This window comes from Phocoena phocoena, chromosome 1, assembly GCF_963924675.1.
Source record: "Phocoena phocoena chromosome 1, mPhoPho1.1, whole genome shotgun sequence".
Lineage (NCBI taxonomy): Eukaryota > Metazoa > Chordata > Mammalia > Artiodactyla > Phocoenidae > Phocoena > Phocoena phocoena.
Window position 1 is genome coordinate 122,988,274 of NC_089219.1, and position 15,590 is coordinate 123,003,863.

Sequence of the window (15,590 nt, forward strand, 5' to 3'; positions counted from 1 at the left end):
ATTTTTTGTGTGTCTGTACACTACTATCACCTTGTTTTGGAAGTGTAGCTTCATAAGCCTTGAAATCAGTTACTGTTCTTCAACTTTGTTCTTTTTCACCGTTGCTTTAGTTATTCTAAATTTTATTTCCATATAAAATTTAGAATTAGCTTGCCTATTTTTACAGAAAAGCCTATGGGGATTTTGATCTATAAATCAATTTGGGGAGAATTAATACCTTATCAATATTGAATCTTCGGATCCATGAATACATTATATCTCTCCATTTATTTAGGTCTTCCTTAATTTCCCCCAGCAATATTTTATAGTTTTCAGTGTGCAAGTGTTTCCATATTTTATGAGATTTATTCTAAGTATTTTATATGTTTGATTCTATTATAAGTAGTATTTTAAAAGTTTGATCTCTGATTGTTGAGATAAATTAATCTTTTTGAATGTTGATCTTGTACCCTGAAACTTGATAAACTCATTTATTAGTTCCAGTAGCAATTTTGTAGATTCTATTAGGTTTTCTACATAATCATGTTATCTGCAAATAAAGATAGTTCTACTTCTTCCTTTGCATTCTGAATATCTCTTTTTTTTTGTTGCCCTATTGCACTGGCTAGAACCTTCACTGCAATGTCAAATAGAAGTAATGAGAGTAGACATCCTTGCTTTTGTCCTGATCCTGGAGAGAAAGTACTTTCGCCTTCACCATTAAAGATGATGTTATGGGGGCTTCCCTGGTGGCGCAGTGGTTGAGAGTCCGCCTGCCGATGCAGGGGACGCGGGTTCATGCCCCCTTCTGGGAAGATCCCACATGCCCGTGGGCCATGGCCGCTGAGCCTGCGCGTCCGGAGCCTGTTCTCCGCAATGGGAGAGGCCAGAACAGTGAGAGGCCCACGTACCGCAAAAAAAAAAAAAAAAAAGATGATGTTATGTTTTCTGTAGAAGTCATTTATCAAGTTGAGGAAGTCTCCTGCATTCCTAGTCTACTGAGGCCTGTGTTTTTCTTTATTAAGGAATGGATGTTAGATTCTTGCATTGTTTTCCTGCATCTATTGCAATGATTATGTGATTTTTCCCTTCTTTTGTTTTCTTAATTTGTTTATTTATTTTTGGCTGCATTGGGTCTTCATTGCTGCACACAGGCTTTCTCTAGTTGTGGCGAGCAGGGACTACTCTTCATTGCAGTATGCAGGCTTCTCATTGCAGTGGCTTCTCTTGTTGCAGGGCATGAACTCTAGGTTAATGGGCTTCACTAGTTGTGGCACATGGGCTCAGTAGGTGTGTCTCACAGGCTCTAGAGCGCAGGTTCATCAGTTGTGGCGCACGGACTTAGTTGATCCGTGGCATGTGGGATCTTCCCGGACCAGAGCTGAAACCCATGTCCCCTGCACGGGCAGGTGGATTCTTAACCACTGCCCCACCAGAGATGTCTTATTTTTATTTTTTAGTGTACAAAGTTGGGTAAATTGATTTTCAAATATTAAACCAACCTTTCATTCTTGAGATAAACACAATTGGTCATGATGTATCATATTTTTATATAATATTGGATTTGATATGCTAAAATTTTGTTAAGAATTTTTGCCTGTGTTCATGAGAGATATTGGTCTATAGTTTTCTTGCAATGTCATTGGGTAATCTTGATACAGTGAAAGTTGGCCTTATAAATTAGTTGGGAAATCCGTTGTCTTCAACTTTCTGGTACAGTTTGTGTAGAATTGAAATTATTTTATTCCTTAAATGTTCAGTAGAATTTATCAGTTAAGCCACCTGGACTTGAAGATTTCTTTGTTGGAAGGTTTTAAAGTGCACATCCAATTTCTTTAATAGCTGTATTCTTTTTTTTTTTTTTTTTTTTTTTTTGCGGTACGCGGGCCTCTCACTGTTGTGGCCTCATCTGTTGCGGAGCACAGGCTCCGGTCGCGCAGGCTCAACGGCCATGCCTCACGGGACTAGCCACTCCGTGGCATGTGGGATCTTCACAGATGGGGGCACGAACCCATGTCCCCTGCATCGGCAGGCGGACTCTCAAACACTGTGCCACCAGGGAGGCCCTAATATCTATATTCTTGAAAAACTTTACTAGTGTTTGTCTTTCAAGGAATTTGTCCATTTCATCTTGAATTTATTGGTATATTCTATATATTCTCTTACTATCCTTTTAATATCTATAGTATTTTTCTGTTTTCCATTTTATTTATTTCTACTTTGATCTTTATTGTGTTATTTCTTCTCTTACTCTGTGATTAATTTGCTCTCGTTTTCCCAGATTAAGGTGGAAGTTGAGTAAGCTGAGTACAGATTTAGCAATATCCCACATGTTGACATATTATGTTTTCAGTTCCAGTGAGTTCAAAATAGTTTCTGATTTCCCTTTTGATTTCTTGTTTGACCACAAAGTTACTCAGAAGTGTGTTGTTTAGTTTCCAAACATTTGGAGCTTTTTCAGATTTGTTAATTTTTAATTTATTTCCATTGTGTTTGGAGATATATATTGAATGACTAAAATCCTTTAAAAAAATTTTTAAGTATTTTTTTAATTTATTTTTTTGCGGCGTTGTGTCTTTTTTGCTTCGCCTGGGCTTTCTCCAGTTGCAGCGAGCAGGGCCTACTCTTTGTTGCGGTGCACCAGCTTCTCACTGGAAGTCTTCTCTTGTTGCAGAGCACAGGCTGTAAGTGCATGGGCTTCAGTAGTTGTGGCACACAGGCTCTAGAGTGCAGCCTCAGTAGTTGTGACGTACAGGCTTAGTTGCTCCGCGGGATGTGGGATCTTCCCGGAACAGGGATCGAACCCTTGACCCCCTGCATTGGCAGGCAGATTTTTAAACACTGAACAACCAGGGAAGTCCCTATTCCTGTATTCTTAATCTTCTGTGTAGATCCATATTCCAATCTGGTGTCATTTTCCTTCTGCTTGAAAATACTTCTTTTAACATTTCTTAAAGTGAAAGTCTACTAGTAATGAATTCTTTCAGCTTTTGAATGTCTGAGATAGTCTTTATTTTGCTTTTGTTTTGACAGATTTGCGTATAGAATTCTAGCTTGATATAATTCAATTCACTACTTTAAAGATGTTATTTTGCTGTGTTCTCATTTACATTATTTCCAACAAACATTCTGCTGTCATTGTTATCTTTGTTCCTCTGTATGTAGTGTATAGTTTTTTCCTCTGGCTGCTTTTAAATTTTTCTCTTTATTGTTGGTTTTGAGCAATTTGATTATTTTTTGTGCCTTGGTGTAGTTTTGTCCATGTTTCTTATGCTTAAAGTTCATTGATCTTCTTGACTTTGTGGCTTTATAGTGTTTACCAATTTGGAAAAATTTTGGCTATTATTTCTTCAAATTTTTGCATTTCTCTCTCCTTCATGGACTCTAAGTACACATGTATTAAGCCACTTGAAGTTGTTGCACAGCTCACTGATGCTCTATTAAGTTTTGTTGTTGTTTAGTTTTGTTACTCTTTTTGTTTCATTTTGGATAGTTTCTATTACTATGCCTTAATGTTCAGTGACCCTTTCTTCTGCAGTGTCTAATCAGCCATTAACCTCGTTCAATATATTTTTCATTTAGACATTGTTTTAATCTCTAGAAGCTCAATTTTGGTCTCTTTTACCTTTTCCGTGCCTGTACTTAACATTTTCAGTTTTTAGTCTAGGTTTTTTAACATATGAAATACAGTTATAATAACTTTACTTCAGGTATAATAACTTTTTAAATGTTCTTTTCTGCCGATTGTAACATCTGTATAGATTATGGGTTAGTTTTGATTGATTACCTTTTCTCCTCACTATGGGTCATATTTTCCTACTTCTTTGCATGGTTGGCAATTTTTCATATGATCCCAGATATTGTGAGTTTTAAGTTATTGTGTGCTATATATATTTATATTCATGTAAAATGCTTGGGATTTGTTTTGAGTGAAATTTAGTTACTCAAAACAATTTTATTATTTTAGGTCTAGTTTTTAAGATTCGTTGGGTAGGAGTCCAAGTAGCCTTTAGTCTGGAGCTCATTATTTGCAACTACTGAGACAAGTCCTTTCTCAGTATCATGAGGTTTTCCAGTCTGACTTGTAAGAACAGGTACTATTCCTACAACCCTGTGTGATATCCAGTTATTCTTATTATTAATCCTTTCATATGGTTCTTTTCCTGGCCTCAAGTAATTCCTCACACAAATGTACTGACAAATACTTTGTTGAACTCTCAAGAGATTCCTCTGCATATCTCCAGAGTTCTTTGTCTGTGCACTTCTTTTGTCACTGATAACTCTGCTTTTTGAACTCTAGTTACCTTGGTTTTCCCAGACTCGCAGCTCCATTTCCTCAGTCAGGGAGCCCAGCAGTCTCTGCCTGGACTTCTCTTCACTGTACCGTGACCTGGAAACTCTCTCATAGAAGTAAATTAGGGCAATTATAGGGATCACTTCATTTATTTCCCATCTCATGGGGATTACTGAACTTTATTGCCTGAGGTCCAGTTTCTTGAAAACTCTTTTTTCGTATGGTCTGTCTTATTTTTCATTGCTTCAGATGGAAGGTTAAATTGGTCCTTGTTACTTCATCTTGGCCAGAATCCTATAACATTCTTTAAGTGTGTTTTGCTTTGATACAGGGTCCAAATAAGATTAGGCATTTCATGTCTTGTCTTTGTTTCCTTTAATCTACAATATTTCCCTGCTATTTTTTTTCTTGGTCTTTTATGACATTGGCATTTTTGAAGACTCTAAGCCAGTTGTGTTATAAATTGCCCCACAATCTGGATTTGTCCGTTTCCTCATTAGATTCAAAGTAAATTTTGGGGGAAGAATACTATATACGTGATGTAGTCTTCATACTTCATCACTTCAGGTGGCCCAGTGTTAAGTTTGATCACTTGATTAAGGTGGTATCTTCCATATCTCTCCATTGTAAAGTTATTTTTCCCCTTGGTAATTGAAAAATAATATGTGGGGTGATAGTTTGGGATCAGTGAAGATCCTACTTTCAAACAACTCTTCACCCAACTGTGTCTCAATGATAATCCTTGTCTGAATCGATTATTACATTGATAGATGCAAAATGACACTTTCCTAATTCTGTCTTTCCTTTAGCATTTATTAGCTGACATTATTTTATAAAGAAGAGCCCCCCCACCTTCATTTTGAGTATCATTATGAACTCATGTGCTTTTTTTTCAATTAACTATGTGATAACTTATTATAATGTAATGTTATTCATTGGAATGTTCCTTTTGTCCAGATTTGGCCAAAGCGACCTCTGTTATTGTTTAACCACGATGCATTTTTATTACTAGAATAATTTCTAATATATTACTACTCACAAATAGGAACTGAGAAAGGGATTCTCAGAAGGAGCGGTCTTATTCAGACTCTTCTTAGAAGTCTGCCTTCTTCCTGTGTACTCTCAACCCAAAGTGAGGCTTTCGGTTTGGAAGGAGATAATTCGGATTTAAACTACAGATCAGTGTCACCTGATTCTAATCCCTATTCCCTTTTTTCTAGGCATACTATATCTACTACCATCTTACTCCTTCTGTTGGGCGCCTCTCTCCTCCTCTATATTTATTTACAACAGTCAAGAGCAGCAATTGGCCAACCGGCCCCTATCCAGTTCTGCAGTCCATATGCCCCAAGAGCTCCTTTTTGCACTGGTCTGTGGTGACCTTGGCCGACCTCTTCTGCCTACTCAAGTAACTCTTTTACCACGAATTTAATTACCTATGTTTCTATTTATAGGATCTTAGCTAGCCTTATGGCCTGCTGCCTCTGCCAATTTAAAAATAGTGTTGAGGTTGTCTGAAAGACAGTCAAGCTGCATTGTGACAATGAATGCCTGACAGACGTCACACATTGTGGTGAGTCTCAATTGCGGGATAATAAATTTTTAATTTAATACTTTTATTTTTAATCAATGATGATAAATTTTAAAATTCATGATGTAATTGCATTATTGTAATTCATACATTCAGAGTTCCAGCTCCCTACGTTTCTAAGAACTATCCCCTTGATAAAAATCAGATTCTTGGTTCCATTATTAAGCTCATAATAGCTCAGTTACATTGTTAGCTTAATAATGTAACTGATCCGCATACATAAAGGAACAAGATAAAGGAATGGAAGCGGGAAGGGAATTAACATTAATGGCCACATATCCTATGCTGTGCTCTCTGCAAATGTGAACTTATTGATATAGTGCCTCACAGTTTGTAAACTGATTTTATATACATTAGGTCTCAAGTACCCTTTGTCTTATAGGACAGGTGTAAATATATTTTTGTTTGTTTCTGCAATTTTATAAAGAGTACAAGTGATGCTGTTTTATGTCCTATTGGGAACCTGAGAGTTTTGAATTCCATAACCAGAAGCTGCTACCTAGCCCTTCTAATGGAATGGAGAGCTAGTTTATTCTTTGACTGTCAAGCTCTGAACTTGCTCTGAATCTCAAGCTTTTCTATCCACAAAACACTCAGGGGATTTCAACTATTTTTCTATGTATTAGATTTATTGGCACTAAGTATTTAAAAAGCATGGTGCGCCCCGAGCAGCGCACGTGCGGTGACGGTGGGATGGTGCAGTTGGTACCTTACGCGGGGCTGACATATCAGGGCTGACAAAACCTTGCTGCTGTGGGAACTGAGCTCTCGACCCACGGCCGAGGCCTTGCAAGTGAGACGAGCCGGAGCGGAGGGAAGGGTGGAGGAAGCCGCCCCGCGCCCCTGTAACTGGGCGCCCCAGGGTACTGCTTCAGTACCTCATCTGCCTGTGGTCTCCGCTGAGAGGAATCTTAGTTCTAGAGACGACCCGAGCAGTCAGCTCACCCCCATAGATCTTTGAGAGTTAGTCCCCAACAGAAGGTATTGCCTCCTAATGCTTCTCGAAGCTTAGGATTTCAGAAGGAAACTTGTTCATGAAAGGAGAAGTGTTTGGGAGTTGCAGGCTCACCACAGTTGCCTGTGGCGAAAGGCTGGGGGAATACAAGGGAATGGGAGGGTTGGTTTTCTGGGCCTGAAATTTACTGCACTTACTTAGTGTGAGACCACCCTAAAGCATTCTCTGTTTACAGTCTTCTCCCAGTTTGGCCTTCTGTATTCCGTCCGAGTCTTCCCAAACGCAGCAGCGGGTGGTCCTGGGTTCTCTGCCATCATCAAGTTTTATTCAGCAAGGGATGCCCACAGAGCCCAAAAGGCATGCGACCAGAAGCAGCTTTTTCATACATCTCCAGTGAAGGTGGGTCCAAATGTGGAATTCCTCGCTCTACTGGGATGAAGTGCTGAATTTAAAACTAATAGGCCATCAGGAATTCCCTGGTGGTCCAGTGGTTAGGACTCTGCACTTTCACTGCTGAGGGTCTGGGTTCAATCCCTGGTCTGGGAACTGAGGTCCCGGTGGGGGGGGCGGGAAACGTCCAGCTTTTGTACAGCACTGTGGTGTACAGAATGCTCTCAGATGCACTGCTTCACTGATCCCCCAGTTCCCCAGTTGTTTCTTTCTCTGTTTTTAGATGAAGAAACTCGAACTCAGGATGGTTAAGTGACTTACTTAAGTTTCGTATCAGTAAATGTGGAAACTAGAGGCCAAACCCAAACTTAACTGATGTTAAACCCCATGTCATTTTCTGCTGCCCCTTAATTTAAGAAATCCTCACAAGAATATTCCTTATATATACATTTATGTGGATTTTAAATGTGTGAAGTTGACAAAAAATTTTTAAATTAATTAATGAATTTATTTATTTATTTTTGGCTGCATTAGGTCTTGTTGCTGCGCGCCGGCTTTCTCTATCTGCGGCGAGCGGAGTTTGCTCTTCGTTGCGGTGCATGGGCTTCTCATCGCGACGGCTTCTCTTGTTGTGGAGCACGGGTTCTAGGCACACGGGATTCAGTAGTTGTGCCTCACGGGCTCTAGAGCACAGGCTCAGTAGTTGTGGCAGACGGGCTTAGTTGCTCTGCGGCATGTGAGATTTTTCCAGACAAGGATCGAACTCGTGTCCCCTGCATTGGCAACCTGGCTCTTAACCAGTGTGCCAACAGGGAAGTCCTGAGTTTGACAAACTTTTGTCAGATGTAACATAAAGGAGGCTTCATCATCATCATCACTCTCAAACTGCCTATTAAGAACTCACTTCAGATTCCAGAAAATGGGTAAATATTCTTTAATGCATTGTAGAAACCTTATTCCATATTAACATGCCATCCAAATTTACTTACCCAGAATTAACATTTCATTATGTTAAGGACCTTTACAATTCCTCTGAATAAGTGAGTGTGGCTTAGACTTCCCAGACCTTTCCCTTTATAATTGTGTGTCTTCTCTGATTGGCTTCTTGCTCTGGCTACTTCCTACTGACGTTGCTGCCTCTTCTCACCCATATTTCTTTACTCACTGATTTCACCTTTATTGAATCTGAGAACTCTCCTCAGATGTGACTCCAGGTACACTACCTCCCACTTCTTTACCCTGTTTAACACCCTCTTCAATCCTGGCAGTACTCCCTGGGATTGAAATGATTTTGTGTCAGACATTCTTTACTTTGCGGACACTGTGACCATTTCACGTACCACTCAGATATTACAAATGGTCCTGGAAAGATTATGAAACAGTTACTTGGTATCAGTTCTGAGTAATGAGTTCTTTTCTTATATTGGACATTAAGACCATTCCATAAGCGTAGGTTGTGAGATTTTCACAGCATAAAGCCCGGTCACTGATGGCGTAATGAAGAAAATGTTCTCCAAGTCACTATAGAGTTGAGAGGAAAGGGCATTCGTATTAGATTTGTTTATTTAATGCAGAGCCTTAGTTTACTACCCACAACCCCGAAATTTTTCCCTACTTTACTTATGCGTTCTTTTTAAATTTTATTTATTTATTTATTTATTTGCTTATACTGGGTCTCAGTTGCAGCAGGCGTGCTCCTTAGTTGCGGCTCAAGGGCTCCCCAGTTGTGGCATGTAGGCTCCCCAGTTGCAACAGGCAGGCAGGCTCCTTTTTTTTGTGGCTTGCAGGCTTCTTAAATGTGACGTGCGAACTCTTAGTTGCAGCATGCATGTGAGACCTAGTTCCCTGACCAGGGATCGAACCTGGGCCCCCTGCATTGAGTTAACGGAATCTTAACCACTGCACCAGCACGGAAGTTCCAATTAGGTGTTATTTTATTCATTGGCAGGTATCTTCCTATCATTTTTCCCCTGTGTTTTTTATAAATACAGAAAAGAGAATAGCATCTTAAAATGAAGGAAAGGCCTAATGTATCTGAGTTTTTCTCAGTAGCACGAAGGGAAAGGTTTGCCAGCAAGAACTGTGGCAAGGTTATCCTAGATGTCAACTGTCTCTACTACCCAGTGCCTCAGAGCCCTTCTGAAGCTTCGTAATTGTCCAGGACAGCTCCATTATGACTCATCACACAGGACCTAGACTCCCATGTGACACTCAACATTTAAAACTTACTCTTAATTTCTCCTTCCCTGCAGGCAGCTTCAGTTGGAGAAAGTAATTTCATTTTCTTATGTACTCATTCATTCACTCAGTCAACAGACCATCACTCCTCTATTATAATACAAGATCTATGCTTGTTTCTGGTAGCAAGGAAAGAATAATATTTGGTTCCTTCAAGCACTTAAGGAGCTCATAAACTAGTGACAGAAGAAGATGCACAAGCAAATCAAAAAAGAATTAACAGTGCTTTGACTTTATTTGTATTATTTGAATTTTTATGACTAAATTTATATACTACACCCTGTTCAAATGGAAATAGACGTTTCAGAAAGAAGTAATGATGTATAAAATCCACAGTAATATGTAGGTTATTTAGAGAGTTAAGACTGGAAATATTTGTACTCTCAAAGAAGCTTGTTAATGCAGATGAATCTCTAATTCTTTTGGTTGCTTCATTTACATTTGTAGAGGTATACATATTCCCTCTTCTAATAGGGCTTAGTAACTTGGGGAGGGGGTGCTACAGATCCAGGTCCTAATTCAGTGGCAGGTCCATCTTGTCTTCTCTTCAGGTCATATTCTCAAGCAGGACCTACAGGATGAGTTGAGTAAAACAGTCCATTCCTTTGCTTACCCCCAGGCCCATAATAGGCTTCAGTTGGGCTTCGTTGGATGCTTTCATCATCACTTTCACCACCGGATGTCAGGGAACCTTCTGGTTAATCAGGGGCCCTGGAAATGATGCAGAAAAGTACTGACTTAAAAATAATAACATTTATTTAGGGTTCACTGTGAACTCATTGCTTAAAATGTCCTACTTAATCTTCACAAACACTCTATGGAATTGGTATTGATAAATCTTAGGTATATCCAAAATAAATCTCTATGTAAGGTTGTGATACTTTTAGGTTTTTTATGTCTTTAGGTTCATTTCGGCGCCAGACATAAGGAGGTTCATCATAATACACTTGCCCTAAACAGCTCCAGATTCCAAGAATTGGCAAATAAATTCTTTGGTTTCCATTGGTGGTGAAAAAGGATCATCAAGGTAAACTCTGTAGACTTTCTTTGACTAACCAGACTCCTTTCAAATATAGAACTCCTAGACTTTACAGAGAAGAATAAAACAGGGCTATGGGGAAGAGATGTGGGAGGCTTCCACATGGAAGTATCTGAGCATTGGCCTGCCATCTAGAATTAGTGACAAACTCAATAACTTGGATGTGCTGTCCATAACTTTCTCCAGTATTTGTATGGTATATCATAAAAAATAGTTGTCCATATCTAGTCATTCATTTGCAAGTCTCAGTTGATTTTGAAGGGGTAGCATACCTAAACTATTTCCTGGGATTGCTGGAGTTTAGTTTTTATTTCTAACAACAGAATATGTTGAAGTCTAGCCTTTAATTCAAAATCCTAACAGCTTCAGGATCTTTCTAACCTTGAAGAAAGGGAAAATGCAGATATTGTGACACTACTTCAGAAGCAAAGCCTGAAGGTCTGCTGTGCTTTAGAGGTGGTGTTGTCCTCCCAAGAGTGCTGGAGTCCTGGAGTTGGCATGGCTGAGGAACCTTTGGATAAGTTCGTGGAAGGTCTGTTTTCCAGTATGTGTGTGTGTGGGGAGGTGAGGGAGTGGGATTTCTCTTTTTTCCTTTCTTTCTGAAACTCAACTTTTCAGATACACCATCACCTTTCTAAGCAACTAAAGCCCTGGGCAGAATTATTCTGCCCGACACTATAGGTTTTTATCTTAGGCAATACCTGACAGCACCTTAATCTTTAGAAATTTGGAACTCACTGCCTGCCAAGAAGCTTAGGAGGAGGGAAAATTGGTTACGAATTTTTTTTTTTTTTTGGTTAATAATTATTTTTGTGCTAAAATAGTCCTTCAAATACACATATCTTCTGGCCTTCAGTTATCCCAACAAAATTATTGTCTAAAGGTTGAAATAAACTCTTGTGTAAATGTTCAGTCCTTTGCCTCCTATAAAAGGGCCTGAGCAGAATAAGTAAATGTAGATTCCTAGAAAGGGGATTCCGATTAGTACTGAGTTTTTTCCTAGAATCCATGGCACTTGGGCTTAGGGTTTTAAGTCAGAGGCAGGGCTGTTAGCGAATGGGATGGAGGAGGCTCCACCACCCACCTGAGTGGGTGATGGTTGAGGAGAGGCCAGATCATCTGCACTACAACCAAATCTATCTCACTGTATGAATCCAGCCCTTACGCAGAGTAGAGCAGTGTCTGTAGCAGTGCAGCCTCAGCTTGTCCATTTGAAATCTGTGAGTAATATGAGATTTCTGCCACGTTTTTGGTTTGCATTTCCCATCTAGTATTTTAGGAACTTCCAGAATAGATCTGAGCAGTAAACATGTGCCATGCCAGGGTATACCTGCAACAGACATTCACCTGTACCCCAGTGTTGTGCCTGCCCTTTAATCACTAAGGTAATGATCTAAGAATCACAGATGCATTTTTAGTTTTAAACATATAATCTAGAAATCAGTTATTCATATAGGCATTTTAAATTCATCTGTTTTGGTTGGATTTAGGGTCATTATTGTTTTTTATGAAAAGGAAGATAACCCAGAAGGTTGCTATTCAGAAAACTATGACACATGCATTTCAGAAATTGCTGATTGTGCTTTTAGGTAAGACCTTTTTGATTGTCGTTGAAGTGCTTCAGTTTCAGTGAGCAAATAAACTTACTTGAAGAGTTAATTGGATGAAAATAATGGTTATCTAAAATATTACATATTCTTTCATTCACCATATGCTTTCACAGCAACAGTCTTACATTTGTTCTTTGTGGCATTTATGAGAAGAACAACAGAAAATATTATTGTCCCCAGTGTTTAGATGTAGAATGACTTGCCTCAGTTCATACAGGAAGTGTTTGATCCACTTCTTCCTAAATTGCTTGCTTATTATACAGAATCGTGTAGTGATTATAAGCCTTGGACACCTGTGTTTGAGTCCTAACATTGTCTCTTAAATTTTGTTGTTTTTGTTGTTGCAATTGTAGGTTTTTCTAGCCAGAGATATTTGAAGGTATTTAATATCTCTAAGTTGCAATTTCTTTATCTGCATATAGGGTTAGTAATTCAGCTTACCACTAAATGAGGGATATTATAAGAGTAAATGAGATGATGAATGTAAAAAGCTTACGACTATGCCTGAAACATAGTAAGCAGACACAATATATTGACTATTATTATTACCGTTGTTTTCTTGTTGAAGTGTTTATTTCTGATATGTTGGGTGAATATGATTCTTATATAATAATCGGCTACGTTTTTGTGAGCCTTGAAACTGGTCATGCTATTGAATAGCATTGATTGTGTTATATCGAGTTATACAGTGGTGAGATTGTCACAGGCTGTGCCCAAAGGAAACTTTATGATTAGTAGATTCCCGGAACAGAATTGCTCCCCTGCTTCACAGTCCTGCAGGCTTAGAGACTGAGAACTTCTAGCTAAGTTGTCAGAGACCTTATTTGCTTCTAAGAGTTGACCCTGGATTGGTCTTGGCCTTCCAGCCTGGGCAGTCGTTCCAGTGAAGTTTGACTTCCCTGGTCATCAGACAGAATCTCCATCAGCTGTCAACTCTGGGTAACAACATTTAAGAACCAAACTAAATGCCTGGGTTGTTTGTGCCTAATATGCCAAGTACTTCTTATATGTACACAAAACTTCTTAGACCAAAAAGCCTGGTGGCTCTACCTTGCCTCGAGGAAAGCTGTATTGTCCAAAGGGTACATGGGCCAGTTTCTGCCAGTAGAGTGTTCAAATGCTCTCTCTCTGTGTGCCTGTCTCCAAAGCTTTGTTCATTTTATCTGGTAGAATTTTTGTTCCAAGGAGTAGGCACTTGCCTTGCTTCTAATAGGAAGTATCTATTATAGTCCAGTGGTATCTCTCCCAGGTTTGAACTCACTTTGACTCCCACCTATTGCCTTCCTATTTAATTGTATTCTGATTGAACATTTTTGTTTCCACAGCTTTTAATTTCTATGTCCTTATTCCTTAGTTCTCATTTCTAAGATCATAAATTTTTGAACCAAAGTTGATACTTCTTATATATGTTTTCACACATAATTATGATAAAAACTGAAGTGTCAGATGAGGGAACTTCTAGGAAAATGCTCTTATTTTCTGCTTTTAGAAGTCAAAAGTATGTGTAATTATTCGGTGCTACCATTGTATATAGGAAGTTTTAGAACAAGAAAACCTCTGAATTGATCCTTGTTAACTTTATTACAGAAAGTGTTAAAACAGCTGTGACATATAGACCCTGTGCAGAGGTCACAGATGCTAGAACCGAAGAGGAACTACAGGATTTAATTCAAGTATGTGGAGATAAAAGCTCAAGGGGTACACAGCCAATGTAGGCATAATTCAAAACAACCAGCAGGAACTGGAAGACTTCAGCATATCTACTAAGTTCTGTCTTCCTTAGGAAATGGTGAAAATCTGAAAGTGCTTTTGAGGCAGGGAATTTCTAGGACTTTTCCAAGTCCCGGGCCTTGTCTCTGGCCCCTTATTTGAAATTTGGAGAGCAGCATTGAGGACCACCAGTGTATGTCTACGGTTGTGGACACAGGAGAAGACACAGGCCTTGTAGAACTCCCCTCAAATTGAATTGCAAGGATTTGGGAACAAAGTAACTATGGTCTTAAGTGTGATTATGCTACACTGTTTAAAAACAATTCATGCCTTTCAAGTAAGGTGTATTACCCAGATCTCATATATATCTTGTGTTAAATAATTTGCCAAAGAACCTTTCTGTAAAGAAGTTATATGGATACCTCGAATTAGGGATTAAGTTGTCAAAGTAATTTCGAAAAGAAAACATTAATGTACTGCATATAGGATTTTTATTTAAAATGAGCAAAAAATGGGTTTCATGCCATTGAGAGCTTAATTTTTGCCTAGATTTCTTATTATTTAACTCACCCCAATGTTGCAAAGTTTGTTTTGAAGGGAAGAAAGTAGAGAAAGAAAAGGTGGTTATGTTCTGAAAAATGAAAAATTTTTGAAAGTTTTTCCCGTACAAAATAATTATTTCAATTCAATTTAAATCAGTCAAGGAAACTTGAAACGTATCCATGTTTGGGCTTTAAGAAGTCTAGCTTCCTATGAAATGTGAGAGGAAAGGGTTCCATATTGATACTAAAGATTCTGGAAACCTGATTATAACAACAGATCCACTCCTAAATGAGGCCAATCTTGGAATCAGTTCCATTTAGAAACCATCATGTGCTAGGCACTGGAAATAAGGTGAAGCTCCTTCACTCTTGGAGTTTAGGTGTTAAAGGTGTACCAGAAAATTAAAAAGGAGTAAAATTAATAGATTATGAAAAGGATTGTGAAGAAAGTAAACTGAGTGCTAGTTACAGTATTTCAAGAAAGTTACTTAACATGCTGACTTTAACATTCTAAGTATCTTCTCCATGTGTGCACACAGGGTAGACCTCTGAAAAGTGACACTGTAGTTTTTTCTAGATTAATGGCTCTGTTGAGACAAGGTGAGATGTGGGACATTTTCCCATGCTAGTGTAAAGGGCCATTCACTTGGTTTTAAACTCTTTCCCAGAATGAATTGCTCACCTGCCCCAGACCCCTCCTACAGAAATTCTGGAGTCATCACTGATTCAGTAGTGAACCCCTAATAATAGAGTGGTGAATGAATCATGAGACGTAAATACTGAGAGTTTGGAGGAAATGGCAACATTTTACCATAATTGTAAGGTGTGTTCCCCTCCCGCCACCCTAACTGGTGCTCATTTTGCAGGTCAGCTACTTTTCATGTCAGCCGTTTGGCCAAAGGGAGGAAGAATGTCTCTCAGACTTCAGCTTTGAGGAGGAAGAGTTCAGATTGTCAGAACTGGACTAGCACTTTTGAATTTCCCAGAATGCCAGGTCCTTTGGTTTCCATGGGAAGCTCTGCATCATTCCCAACAGCCCTCAACCCCTGGGCTGCCGGAGTTTGGGGCCACTCGGGTCTGCAGCCCAAATCCCGCCTCATTGTTTGGGGCCCGGGTGCGCAGGGCGGATTTGGGAAGAGGGCCCAGCAGGAGGTAATTGTCACCTTTGCAAGGGGAAGGATGGCTTGCGCCCTGTGGACTGTGGGAGAAAGTCCCACTCTGGTGGCGCGGATTGGATCTCCG

General features: G+C 39.3%; 1 pseudogene; it reads left to right on the forward strand.

Annotated features, from left to right (window-relative positions):
- Positions 1 to 6,557: 6,557 nt before the first annotated feature.
- LOC136126388 (RAD52 motif-containing protein 1-like) lies at positions 6,558 to 15,316 on the forward strand (annotated as a pseudogene).
- The last annotated feature ends 274 nt before the right edge of the window (positions 15,317 to 15,590 follow it).